Raw genomic sequence first — 13,431 nt, 5'->3', positions numbered from 1 at the left:
AGCTAAAATATCCTACCATTGCATGAGGTGATTAATTAGGATATCACACCAGCTATTCAAATATCAGCATTCCACAACTCTATCAGAGCAAACACCGCCTTCCAGCATTCCACAGTAGCCTGTTAATGAACCGCCTCTATGGTGCCACAACCCCGAGACCAGCCCGAGCCCCTTCCTACCCTAAACCACACTCACACAGTCTCATTCTGTAACAAACAAGCTATATGTTTGCCCACACCTCCCTTTGGCTCCTTTTCCTCAATTACAAAGTTGTCAAGTCAGGGGCACTCTCGCCACTTCAAATATCCCACTGATGTGACTTGCCACCTATCTGTGAGGCATGTGCTTCCCTCCATTGTGAAACACATGGTCACCAGCACCATTCCCACCAACATCTTGAATGTTACTCGAGAAACCGTCAGTCCAAATATATTTGATTTGTGTATATATGAGGGTTGGTTGGTTTGTTGTTTAAAGCCGCACTCAGCAATATTCCAGCTGTATGACGGCGGTCTGTAAATAATCAAGTCTGGACCAGACAATCCAGTGATTAATATCATGAGCATTGATCCAGGCAATATATGAGGGGCACCTGTTAACACATGACCCTATTTTTGTCAGTGGGTATTACACAGGTAGGGATGCTGAGATCCTTGATTTGTTCGTTTGTTCTTTAATGCCACTCTAGTTAGATGACAGCAGTCTGTAAATAATCAAGTCTGAACAAGACAATCCAGTGACTGATATCATGAGCATCGATCTATGCAAGTAGGATAGGATTACATGCATCAACCACGCCTGCAAGCCTAACCACCTGGGCCCACTTGCACAAAGGCACCTTAGTGCTAAGATCATCGTAAGCTTATGTTAAGGTATTGGAGGAACGGTCCCCTTGGCACTAAGATCGCTTTGTGCAAGTGAGCCCAGGTGGTTAGGCTTGCTGACTTGGTTGATGCATGTCATCTTATCCTAATTGCATAGATTGATGCTCATGATATCAGTCACAGCATTGTCTTGTTCTGACTTGATTAATCTTATGATAAGCATGGGTTGCTGAAAGTCAATTCTAACACAATCTTTAAGGGTGGATCCAGCATATTTAAAAGGGAGGGGTCCAAAATATCAAAATCCTCTCTGATAATTTTACTACCTACAATATGCTACATTTGGTTTTCAAAAGTATGTGTGTGAGTGTGTGTGTGTGTGGGAGGGGGGGGGGGGACCCCTGCAACCCCACTCTGGATCAAGCTATGATCTTCACAGGAAGATCCAGATGTGATAATGAGACTCAGCAACTGATGCTGTAACCAACCTGCCCTTGATCCTGAAGACATGAAGCTGCTGAATTGTACCATCAGACACAAAACCATTGTTTCCCCTACGATAACTATTTGTTTGCCCAATGTTTTTTTGTTAACACTAACTCAGAACCAATATCAACCAAACTGCATCAATGTTTACTTTTTCAATTACCCAAATAATTACCCTAGTTTGTCCAAACATATTCTGAATCTGAATGAAATGACACAGTTTGATTTATGTGAAAACAAAACAACAAAGGATGTGGTTTTTTTAACTCCAAATGTTTTCCGCAATGTAAAAATGAGAATCTGCAATGATATTCCATGCATGTGAACTGGCAATGATGAAATGAGATGTATTCAATTAATGCTAGCAATGGACAGCAGTCAGGAGCAGGCCTGTGTGTAGAGTTCAAAGCAGAGTCAGAACACTTGACACAAGATTGGTTACCTTTCAGCAGGACATAGGTAACATTTTCTGAAATGCCATCTTTCAATGAACACCTTCAATTATTTGTTCTCAGGATTGGGACATTTTCAGACCAGTTTCTACACTGAGAACGGTAAACCAAACAACTTGTCACGTCAAGATGGTAATCTGGAAGGAAAGCTACACAAGATTTGGGGGGATGTGTGTGGCAACTGGGTTTGAAGCAGCTTTCATGCCAAGTGAAACTTGACCACGAGGTTGTTAGTCTGGCGACTAGACAATATCTCGAAGACATCTTGTTTTTTCCTTCTACAAATCCAGTCAGTCTACATAAAGCACACTCCGTAATGATCTGCGAACGGGTCAGATTTAACTCATAGTTTCCACACCTGCTATGTTAGGACTTTCACTCTCATAGTTTCCACACCAGCTGTTAGGACTTTCACTCTGTGTGTGTGTGTGTGTGTGTGTGTGTGTGTGTGTGTGTGTGTGTGTGTGTGTGTGTGTGTGCGCGCGTGCGCGTGTGCGTGCGTGTGTGTGTGTGGTTGCTCACACCAGTCCGGACTTTTATAGTGCTAGCCCACTGAGATACCATGCTACAGTTTTACATGAATACCCCACTCAGACACAGTATCCTGACTCCGAGCCAACCAGACCTTATTTTAACCCGTTAATGCCAAGCGCCAGGCAGGGTAACAACAAGTACCATCTTTAAACGTCTTTTGGTATGGAGCAGCCAGGGATCGAACTTTCTACCTTCTGCTCTCTGGGCGGACGCTCTACCCGGAGACCACAGAGGTGGTCCACACAACACTATCATCTCAACCCTAATATTATTGTATATTTTAGTTAAGTGCTAAATTTGTTTCTGGTTCCACATTATTTTCATTCCCCTATGTTTTAAAGATTTTCTATTCAAACTGAAGTTTAGTGATAAATCACATTTGTCATGTTTTGACATGAATATCTGTCAGGACAAGGATCAGCTTTCAAAATAACTACAAATGTTTAATCCATGTTTATGCCTAAAAAATTGCCAGAAATTAAAAAAAAAAAATTTCACATTCTTATAAGGTCAGTCTCTGCACAACACTACAATTTGCCTGGGAATGTATTGGTGAACAACACATTAAGGCTGCACACAGTTAGCCCGCTTGCTGCACTGATCCAAATGTAGCTGCAGCAGTGTTTTGATCCCAATCTAGATAATTACAGAGCTCACGAGTTATCTACAAACTGTGAACTGGTGTAATTAATCAAGCTACATTGTTGCATATTGCATGACTCATGCAAAAGTTATAAACACCAACTGGAGCTAAATCAGTTCCCAAGCAGTCATTGAATTCTACCTGCAGTGTTGGTCAATCAATGGTATATGTCCATCCGTGCTTGGAGGAACAAGACCTTATGCTCTGTATGCTGGCAAATACTAACGTAATGGTGTGGAATAAACTGGTATTCTCACAATGCAACTAATTGCGGTTCCACAAACCAAGTGTGTGGTATAATATTTATCATACCGGTAATCATCCATTCAGGTACATGGAAAAGCTCTAATCCTAGAAGTGGCATGGCATAAATTTTCATATCACACAAGTTGGTGTATACAGAGAATAGCTGGGCAATAGTTAACATACCAATGATATTGCTATCAGTTATTAATTTCCAAATTCCATAAGGGAAACGAGTAAACGAATAACCATTAAGAATGGATGCAAATAATATCCCTTGCATGCAAAAGAGTATGATGCTGGAATGATGGAATAAACAGAATAAACAGAAACATGTATGTAAGATTTGCCGTGTATCATGTATCTGATAAGACATACAACTAATTCTCAAGGTCAGGTTTTCTACACACAATCAGTTAGATTTGAAATCCTTATCTGTAATAACCATAAGCATGATAAGACATCACACATGCTTGTAATTTTATCAATGTCAGAGATCCCCCTAGGATCCGCATATTTATGCTTGGGACCTCCAAAATATATGACCCAGAGTCCCCAGGATACAACACACTATATATACTAGTTAAAAGAAGTTACAAAACACCCCATTCAACAGTAAGTCTGTAATGGCACAACAAGTTAACTATAGTCATAAGAAAGAATCAGGTGTTCTTTAACTTCTTTTGAGTAGTATATGTGTATATACTTACACTCACCATGAACCATGTTTACATCAATATTATTCTATGAATAACTTGTAATCATTTAGCATAAAACAGTCGGAACCCCAGGATTACAAAAAATCCACCTCCTTATTCTGCCTCATGAGTATACCAATAGAAGCAAACACAGAAATTCCAATTTAATGATCGATCATTATGATCACTGATCATGCTGAGAAGTAAGTGTTCCGATAATGTTACCCTGCCAATATAAGGTACAGGGCAGGCAAGTCCATCCCCAGTACAGTTCTAGGGTGATATAGATCGTATCGCCACTTGATGCAAGCAGGTCAGGTTGTACACAAATTGAGCCAGTGCTTGTCTGTCCTGCACACAGATGCTGTTACTTCCAGATCAATACAGCCTAGACACCACAATGGACAATGCAGCTATTACTGCTACATATTGTTGATTGGGACCTGCTCACAGTATTGGTTGACAGTATAATAGCTGCAATCATCATCATTCATATTTAATAATTATACCCAAATTATGGCAATTGGTCATATTTGAAGCCCTTGTTAATGCCAACATGACCCAGTGGATGTGTAGATAAAGATTTCAAATGCTTGTGTGCACTTTGTTATACATGGGGTTGACATATGGCATATCGGAAACTGTTGAGTATGGATGGGAAATATAGATAGCTGAAGCATTTTATGATTAATCCAGATGTAGACATGGAAACATTCAAAGAGTCACAGTTGTAAACCAACATTTAATACCCCTCATATTTCCTTGTTGCATGTCTTGCCCTAATTATAGTTGAGAACATCAGGAAGGAGATAAAACTGCAATATTCCTAGGGAATTGAAGAAAAGGTATTGACGTCTTTCATTGATTGCTTAAAGGAAAATTAGCTTTCAAAGTACTCTCTTATCTCCATGAACACCTTGTCCTTCATAAACATGTTATTCAAGATAAATTTGAGATCTTGAATTAAATAAAGAAGTGTTCTGTTACTGTAGGTCACCTTGATATGTAGTCGACAACTAAATAATGTCAACAGCCACTTAACCCAAGTTGTCAGGATTGCTATTACATGTATGTTCTGCATAAATAATGAGGACAAAATTATCTACAAATATTAAACAGTTACTGCTGTTTGTTTTCAAATCTGCCAGTATGAATGTACTATTGTAGAACATTGTTGCAATACACAAAAATTACATTTACTTTAAACAAAGTTTCAACTCTGAATCGTACTGGTACATACTTTCTAAGTGTTCTAAGAATAATTTTCTAATACCCTACTATGTTTCTATTCATTTTCGTACAAAACACTAAAATCCTAATAATCTGAAGTCATCATATGAGAAATACATGCCACAGTTCAGCTTTACTTGTCTGGTACTTTAACATATCCTTATAGTTGGGAACAAGCATGTGAAGTTTCAGTTTCATTGATCAAGTGGTTTCTGAAGAAATGATGATTCCAGAGCAGGGCTAAAGTGTGAAGGTCAACTAAAAGTCCATGGAACATAGGCATTGAGCTCCACTACTAACTGCATGTGAACCAAATTCCATTACAATAGTAATTGTCATGAATAGAGTTTTCAATATGGCTGCTGTGGTGGCCATACTGAAAATCAGATTCGACCTTCTTGGGCAAATTCAGGTGTTCAGCTTCATGATAATAGGTCCAGTGGTTTGTGAGAAGATGTTGGATACAATTTCATAAAGACTGGTCCACCTAACCATTCAGAACGATGTGCGACTATTATCATAATGGCTATTGACCTGCAAGTCACATCTTGGTGTTGTATTGTGGTGTGTGTTTGCCCTCGGCTGACCAACCCAAGTCAAAGTGCTGGCCTGAAGTTGTTTTTCAGTGGTACACACTGTCACTGACAAAAACACCAAATTTACCAAACACTGTCAACTTTCTAGTTCTCCAACACAGTTGCGATAAAGCCTACCTATCCATTTTGTATTGATGTGATCACATAATAATATTTGTCCTTATTATTTCTTTTCCCATAAGAAAGTCCTACTACAGGTTATTCCCAACATGATATGGACTGCTTTAGTTTTGGCAAGTTGATGTCAATCGCCTGCTTCACATTTTACCTTTTTTCGCACTACACAAACGAGATTGCAGATTTGGTCATCGAAAGGCGGGTCAGGACCACCTAGACCCCGCCCACCTGGACCCATCAGTGATGAGAAGTAGGTGTAGTTTATACACTGATGTGACTCACGGCTCTAGTACAGACAGACATGCATGTACAGGTTCTCTCTGACAGCCCCCACAATGAGTGGGACTCACAACCCATCTACAGGATATCTTGACATTATTTCTGATGTTCCGCTTCATGTGTTTCATTGAAACCTTCACTTCACTGACAGCAGCACATTCCTCAGGGTACTACTGCTTTATCTACCGACCCACTGTAATGACTGTCAATGCCTTGAGGGACACACAAATACCACAAACTGGCCTGGAGATATCCACAGGGCTTGAGGCCTGTACACTGACACCTCCCTCTCATATCAAAGTGCTGAGCATTCAAGTTTGTGTTTTGTACATGTTTTGTACATGAGATTTGTGTGTTGTTTACTGCCATACTCAGCAATAATCCAGCCATATGAAGGGGCCTGTAAATAATTGAGTCTGGACCAGAAAACCTAGTGACTGACATCATAAGCATTGATCTGTGCAATTGGGATACGATGACCTGCATCAACCAAGTCAGAAGCTTGACCACTGATCCTTTTTGCTGCCTCTTACGACAAGCATTGGTTGCTGAAAACCAATAGGAACCCAGCTCTTGATGGGGGAAACTAGAGTTCAAACAAGAGTTGTAAGCAGCATGTTTCTTGCCGGTGTCAGTACAATTAAATCTACATCATGGCAGTGATAGACATTGTTGGTCATATGCAAATTGTTCGCAGTTTATTTCGGACTAGAGGTTTATGTAAAATAACTAGATTTTGGTAAAAACAATGAGTCCCTTTGTATATTCACTAATCTCTGACTAGTCTAACCCTGCTGATCTTATTGAGAATGGTATGTTTATGTTAAAGTATAGAAGCTACAACCATCTTAGTGCTCTGTGGAACAAGGTGCTGTTAGTAATTGAGTCAGCACTAGACAATTCCAAGGATTCAGGTGTTTTTTTTCTGATGATTCTGTTGTTGACAAACAGCCATAGTGAGTTTCCGATTTTGTCTGCGCATCAAGAAGGAATTTTATCATATGACTAGTATCACATTTTGGACCCATATCAAAAACGCTTATAAAAAATCTATTGAGGCCAGGCCAATTTGTTACTTCAATATTGTGCTACAGATTTACTTTTAAAATTTTAGCCATCTACAACCTACCCCTACTCCAACCCCCAAGAAAGATAACCGTGTCTTGTAACCTCATCTTCACAAAATATATTGTCAAATTGACAGTTGCAAAGAACTTGAAATGACGGGCGTGTATTATGCACAAGAAAACAGACACCACAGATAAATTCAGCTTATATATCATTTGAATAAAAGTTATTGTAAATTTTGTCTTTCTTGTCCATTCAGATAATTTTCCCATAAAAAAATATAAAACAAGCATATTTGTCAGGCCTAACATGATCTAAAACAGCAATCAGCTTTAGCCTATTAAACCTGATGTCCTCTGTGCATTTGTCTGTGACAAGTCCAGCTTTGGTGAGAAATGTACACTATAGCTGGTAGAGCTACATTAAAGGGCAGACTGCTGCTTAAAGGGACAACAACGAACTATCATTACCTCCCAACAAACCATTCCAGTATCCCTGTATCAAGTACACCTCTTATTTCCACGTTTCTGTACAAGCTCAACAATAATCACAGTACCAATTACCCCAACTTTAGCACGCCAGGTATTGTGATTCGCCCATTCATGAATACCCTGACTAAACCATTTCATCTTCTCAAGCTGGCTACATGCAAATTGTCAGAGGCCGAATTGTATGCAAGTTTTCGTCATAGTTTAGAATGTAGGTCAGGTGACTTGTGATTTCCCGAAGGCATACAACCCTGTAACTAATGCCGATACCCTCGACCACAGATAGATGTGAGTTAAGCCACGAGGTTTACCCTTAAATTCCTCGAGAAGTAGGAACCTAACTATGTCCTTTTGACAAGAAGTTTGAGGTCAAGACTTGTTCAGCTATCTGAACTTTAAAGATCTGTTTATAAATCATACACCTGCCTCAATTCAATTATCACAAGGAGTTCATGAAAGATCATAAGAACTGAAGATCTAGTGAACTAGGTTTAAATGAGGAATTTCATGTCAAACATTAATCTATGTGTTATTTTAAAGAATGAATAAAAAATTCATCAGTTTTACAATGGAGATTTGTTACTTGTGTCATATATGTTATTCAAAATATTTTTTTCATATTACTATAGTTAATCTGGCATGGCATGAAAGATTAACTCTTGTAATATGAAAGAATCGAGTGTTCTTTAACTTCTTTTGAGTAGTATATAAGCCCAAGCCTTAACATAAGCTGTTCTGACAATATCTCCATGATCTCAGTTGCAATTCATTTAAATCATGTATGGCATAATTATATTTTTGTACCTTTGAAGACCATTTTTCATCTCTTAATATTATAACTAAGCATAAAGACCATTATTTTATTTGAAAATAATCATATAAACTGCCAAAACATTACTTAATACACTCTTAACAGATCCAGTGGTGAGCAACAGTTTGATAGCAACAATGTATCCATACACAACACAAGCAACAATGTCATATAATATTCAGTGTGATATAAACTCTTATAAACTCCCTCCATAAACTTACACAGAGTAGTAACTTGATGAGGTGATATTGCAGAGAAAACATAAAGGTCACAATGTTGCTAGTGCTGCATGACATGAACAAAAAAACGGACCCTCCTCACTCCATGCATATACTGAACAAAACACATTGGGGATTATGAATGTTTTTGTGTGCTCAGTCTTCCCTACAAAAACATATCCCCAAATATATTCATGATCACTTTTTTGTTCAGTATATTAACACATCCAGTTATGCCTGAGTTCGTGTAAGTCCAAAGGTACCCCATTGCTAGTCATAAATACTGGATTGGGTGGTCAGGGTTTGTGGTTTGACTGAGTGTGTCATGGTGTGGATGATTGCTCATGATTTCAGACTTGTTCACCTGGGCCAGACTTGATAATTTACCATGTTTACAGACTGCTTGAATATTGCTGAAATATTGACTGCAGCATTAAACAAACATTCTCACTGCATACAGAAGTAGTGTGACTTTCAATACATCAACCCCAGGTAGCAACAATCTGGGATTTACCAACACCTGCTCAGAGGCTGATATTCTGCCCTAAATGTCCAAGTGACAGTAACAATTTCAAGTTTGAATTAAGATTTCCCAATTCCTCAAAATTTACAAAAATAAGAACATTAAAAAAACTCAAATTTTGAACAATATCGCAATTTGTTCTCAATTTGCCATCCAAGGGCACTTAGTTTGGAATCCTATATAGATCCCTGTGACAGTGTCATCTTATGTTCAGATATCACCTGTTGTTGGAATATTGCAGACTGCAGCGTTTAACAAATACTCCCTCACTCACTCACTGCACACAGAAGCAGTGAGACTTCAATACATCAACCCCAGGTAGCAACAATGTCATCTCATGTTCAGATATCACCTATTGCTGGAATATTGTGGACTGCAGCGTTTAACAAAATACTCCCTTACTCACTCATAGCACACACAAGCAGTGTGACTTCAATATATCAGCCCTTGCTAGCAACAATGTCACCTCATATTCAGATATCACCTATAGTCACTCCTCCACAGCAGCTGTGTGGCTGTTATTAAGAGTTAATTTATCAAGCCCATGTGTGAGTACCCTTATGTAAACAAAAAACAGTAATGCCATTCCCCAATATCCAAGTGTGGTCAGGTCAAGACATTTATCTTGTCAAATACTCCAGTGAAATTATCTCCTCAATACGTGGCGAAACATCCCACATAGACCCTCCTCATGCAAACCAACTTCTGCATAAACATGATATAAGGTTATGTCAATACCTCCATTTAGCGGATCTGTGAGGCTAAAAAAGCAGGGTTTGATGAACGCAACTTTTGCAGGGGACAACAGAAGTAGTGTCACTCCTGCCAAGGAAACATAACTCAGACAACAGACATTTGATAGGCTATTGCGAAACATCTGTTCTAAATATATTCCACACCCTTGTCAGGTTCATATGGCACATATTCCATCATCACATTCTACTTACCATGCTTACAACCACACGTAAGGAACGTAAGGCTAAAAAAAAAAATAGCCTTGGTTCTCAGGCACCACCCGCATCATCATAAAGACTGACCCACATTTTGTTTTTGTTTTCATTTTCAAAAAAATATCAAAAAGCTAATACAGTAAAGTATGGTTATAACGAACTCAAAGGGATTAATAATTTTAGTTCGTTTTAACCGTAGTTCATTATAAGCATATATACAGCATAACTACAGCAAATAGTCGGGACCAAAAAAGTAGTTTGTTATATCCGTCAGTTCGTTATAAGCGTGTTTGTTATAACCGAAGTTTACTGTACTGAAACACAATGCACCAAAAAAAAAATTGAAAATGGAAACAAAAACGAAATGTACAATGAAGTTTCTGATGATGTGGGCAGTGCCTGAGAACAAAGACTATTATATTTTTTTTAGCCTAACATTCCTATTTTGCACTAGCCAGTACATGCATATTTGGACTAACATAAGTTAGAAATTACTGGTCCAGATGATATTTACTTGCCTTAGTCTCGTAAACCAGCATATTTGTTGGACCTTGAAAAAATATGCCACGAATACTCCATAATATTAAACCTTTTTTCCCCAGTTAATCCCAAATTTCTTAAGTTTTAAGAGGGCACTGGGTTTGGGCCAACTGGCTGTGTCAGCATGTGAGTATTTCAAAATCTACTTTGTCGATTCTGTGATGATCGGTAATGTTTACTTTCCACCTAGACAATGTCACATTTTCATGCCTGGTAATAATACAATGTCTGGAAATAGACTTGAAATTTGCCAGAGACATGCTTTGTTAGAAATATGTCGGAGAAAAGTGACTTTACCAAAAGTTTCAATTCAAATATGAAATTAGCATAGTTATTTGAAAGTCTTTACTTCAAGTTAGCCGACATATGTTTTATCTAGGTAAAGTCTCAAGGGAAATATTTCATATTACTGACGCAGAAATGGATATACTTCACCATTTCAGAGCTCAATAAAAGATATGCCTGATCAGCAAAAAGTTTAACTCTGGTGGTGTGACATCAAGACTCTCTGAGCAGGATTTATTATCAATTGTCACACGTGCTAACAGGTCAGCTGACTTTTTTAACCATTATCTCTGTCAAGGGCATCATAACTCTTTCTACACTCATGAAGAATATATGACAACCATGTGGTCTATATAACAATCTTACATGAACCAACACACCCATATGAGCCTGTATGATCAGTCTTCATAGGGCCAATTGGTGGTCCCTGCAAGTTTGAATAAGCCCAATAAAACACTTAACTCCAGAGGTAGCCAAATATTAATGCTCTCTTTAAATCTAACAATCAGTGATTAACCTAATTACATAGACTTGACAATGTCTCAAATTTAAATCAAGCCCTTTATTACACTCTAGACTAACTACACTATCCAGTGTGGATGCCTTTGCCAACACAAGATTGACTACCACCCATCAGTCCTTATCTTTCATTCATTTGACATCCCCCCAAATAACTGTAGCATGATTTCATAAGCAAATTATAAATCTCATCTATGCCACAAATATTTTTATGACAAAATACAATTGCTGTAAATTCATATTGGTGTATGAAACTTGTTTATTCTTTCAAAACTGTAATTGTCTTAAATTCAACCCTTATATATTCATTGTATATTTGCATGTATTTTGGTAGATGAAAACATTGCATCACTTTATTAATGTATGACGTTAGACATTAACATATTTGGTCGTATTAGAAAAATAGTTGCCTAGTTGTTTTGGTCATGGTGGATGCATCAGAGCAGGATCCAATCCGATACACAACCGAAAGCAACCTGACACACTGTCTCAAAATTCCATGATGGAGTGAAACACTACGGAATGAACATGTCACAAATTTTTCACACTGTCCTCGAAGTTTTTACTTGCTAATTCAATTTAGTGAGATCGTTGATTGAATGCTTGCCTCGAACTCCGGGACGACACTCGCGTTCCGAACCGGTATACCTGGATTATTACGGTAACATCTCACCTGGGTCCTTTGATGAACCGCCATGTTTAGACAGCCAGGCGAACGGACACGTAAAAGAAAGCAGACGCTTAAATTGAGAAAGTGTCAGTGCAAAAATATTTCACGTCGTGGAAACACAAGAAAAACGAGTTAGATTTACCTGATATTCCGAGCTTGTTGACGAGACAGTACTACCAAGTTGCTGACAGGCATGCACAGTTATCGTACCTGATGATATGTTCAACCGGTATGCGCTAAAAATAGCCCAAGCCGCAGCACTCAACTGTTATCAATGCGCGATCGATGTGTAGTTCATTCCGATCGTCTGCTCGTCTCCTCCCACATGTAAATGTCCCTTTTCATTGACAAGACTTCATGAACGTGTATTTATACAATTATAAATCCACATTTAGATTAAATCAGTTAATGAAATGCAAATTATAAGCAGATAACCTCTGAATATTATCGTCATGATAAAAGAACTGGTACAGATAGAGTACAGGTGAAATTTGTTCGTTTTTTTCTTTAAACAGTTCCCATTCATTTCAAAGATAAGGACTTTTTTTTTGTCTTTGGAGTCCCAGTCTGGGATAGCATAATGTATAGAAATCTGGACACAGACGCGTTTACTTTTGAATTTTTCAAGAAAAGGTGCAACACACACTGGTGTGGGCGACGCCTTTATCTGGGCGTGCACACAGATAATATAAGAAGTCAAACAACATATATATTGACGCAGTTTCATGTTGCTTGGGAAAGGTTTTGTTTCGGAAAACTGCTGACAGTTTTAGAAAAGCCAACGGGATATACACTCTTGTGTGATACAGACGTTATGTGTGACGTAAATGCTTTTGATGAAAAATGTTGAACCGTCACTCATGCATTGTCAGGCGTATATATACGATGGGGCACATGGAATTTATTTCTTTTGATAAATATGTTTGTGTGTGGTATGCATTGGGAACAGTTAACTTTAAACACTAGTTTACTGTATTTGTTGTTTGGAGAATTATTTCCTTACATAAGGGCATGTGTATATTAATGTAAATATACTGTAATGTATTTTCCACGAACACACTTACGTATTGTTATTGGGGGAAAAGCAGTCAGTGTGCTGTGTGTGCAGACGCTATTCAGTGATATCACAGCTCTTGACAAATTTCTCGAGAGAAGGACATCTAAAACAACAGTTGTGTTAATGGAACGACTGATTTGGAGTATGATTCATTAAGTACTAGTATGTGAGAACGCCAAATATCTTGGGAAAGTGTGTAC

General features: G+C 38.3%; 1 protein-coding gene across 6 annotated transcripts in view; it reads right to left on the bottom strand.

Annotated features, from left to right (window-relative positions):
• The window catches only part of LOC139463821 (advillin-like), a 54,209-nt gene extending 41,797 nt beyond the window's left edge, over nt 1–12,412 (bottom strand). For all 6 annotated transcript variants that reach the window (XR_011653063.1, XR_011653064.1, XR_011653066.1 and 3 more), the window contains exon 1: nt 12,317–12,412. The gene's annotated coding sequence lies outside the window, so the exon portion shown is untranslated. The remainder of the gene's footprint in view (nt 1–12,316) is intronic.
• Nucleotides 12,413–13,431: the final 1,019 nt, after the last annotated feature.

The sequence above is a fragment of the Haliotis cracherodii genome, unplaced genomic scaffold (genome assembly GCF_022045235.1).
Source record: "Haliotis cracherodii isolate W230 unplaced genomic scaffold, xgHalCrac1.p SCAF_16, whole genome shotgun sequence".
Classification (NCBI taxonomy): Eukaryota; Metazoa; Mollusca; class Gastropoda; order Lepetellida; family Haliotidae; genus Haliotis; species Haliotis cracherodii.
This window is presented reverse-complemented; position numbering and strand designations above follow the sequence as displayed.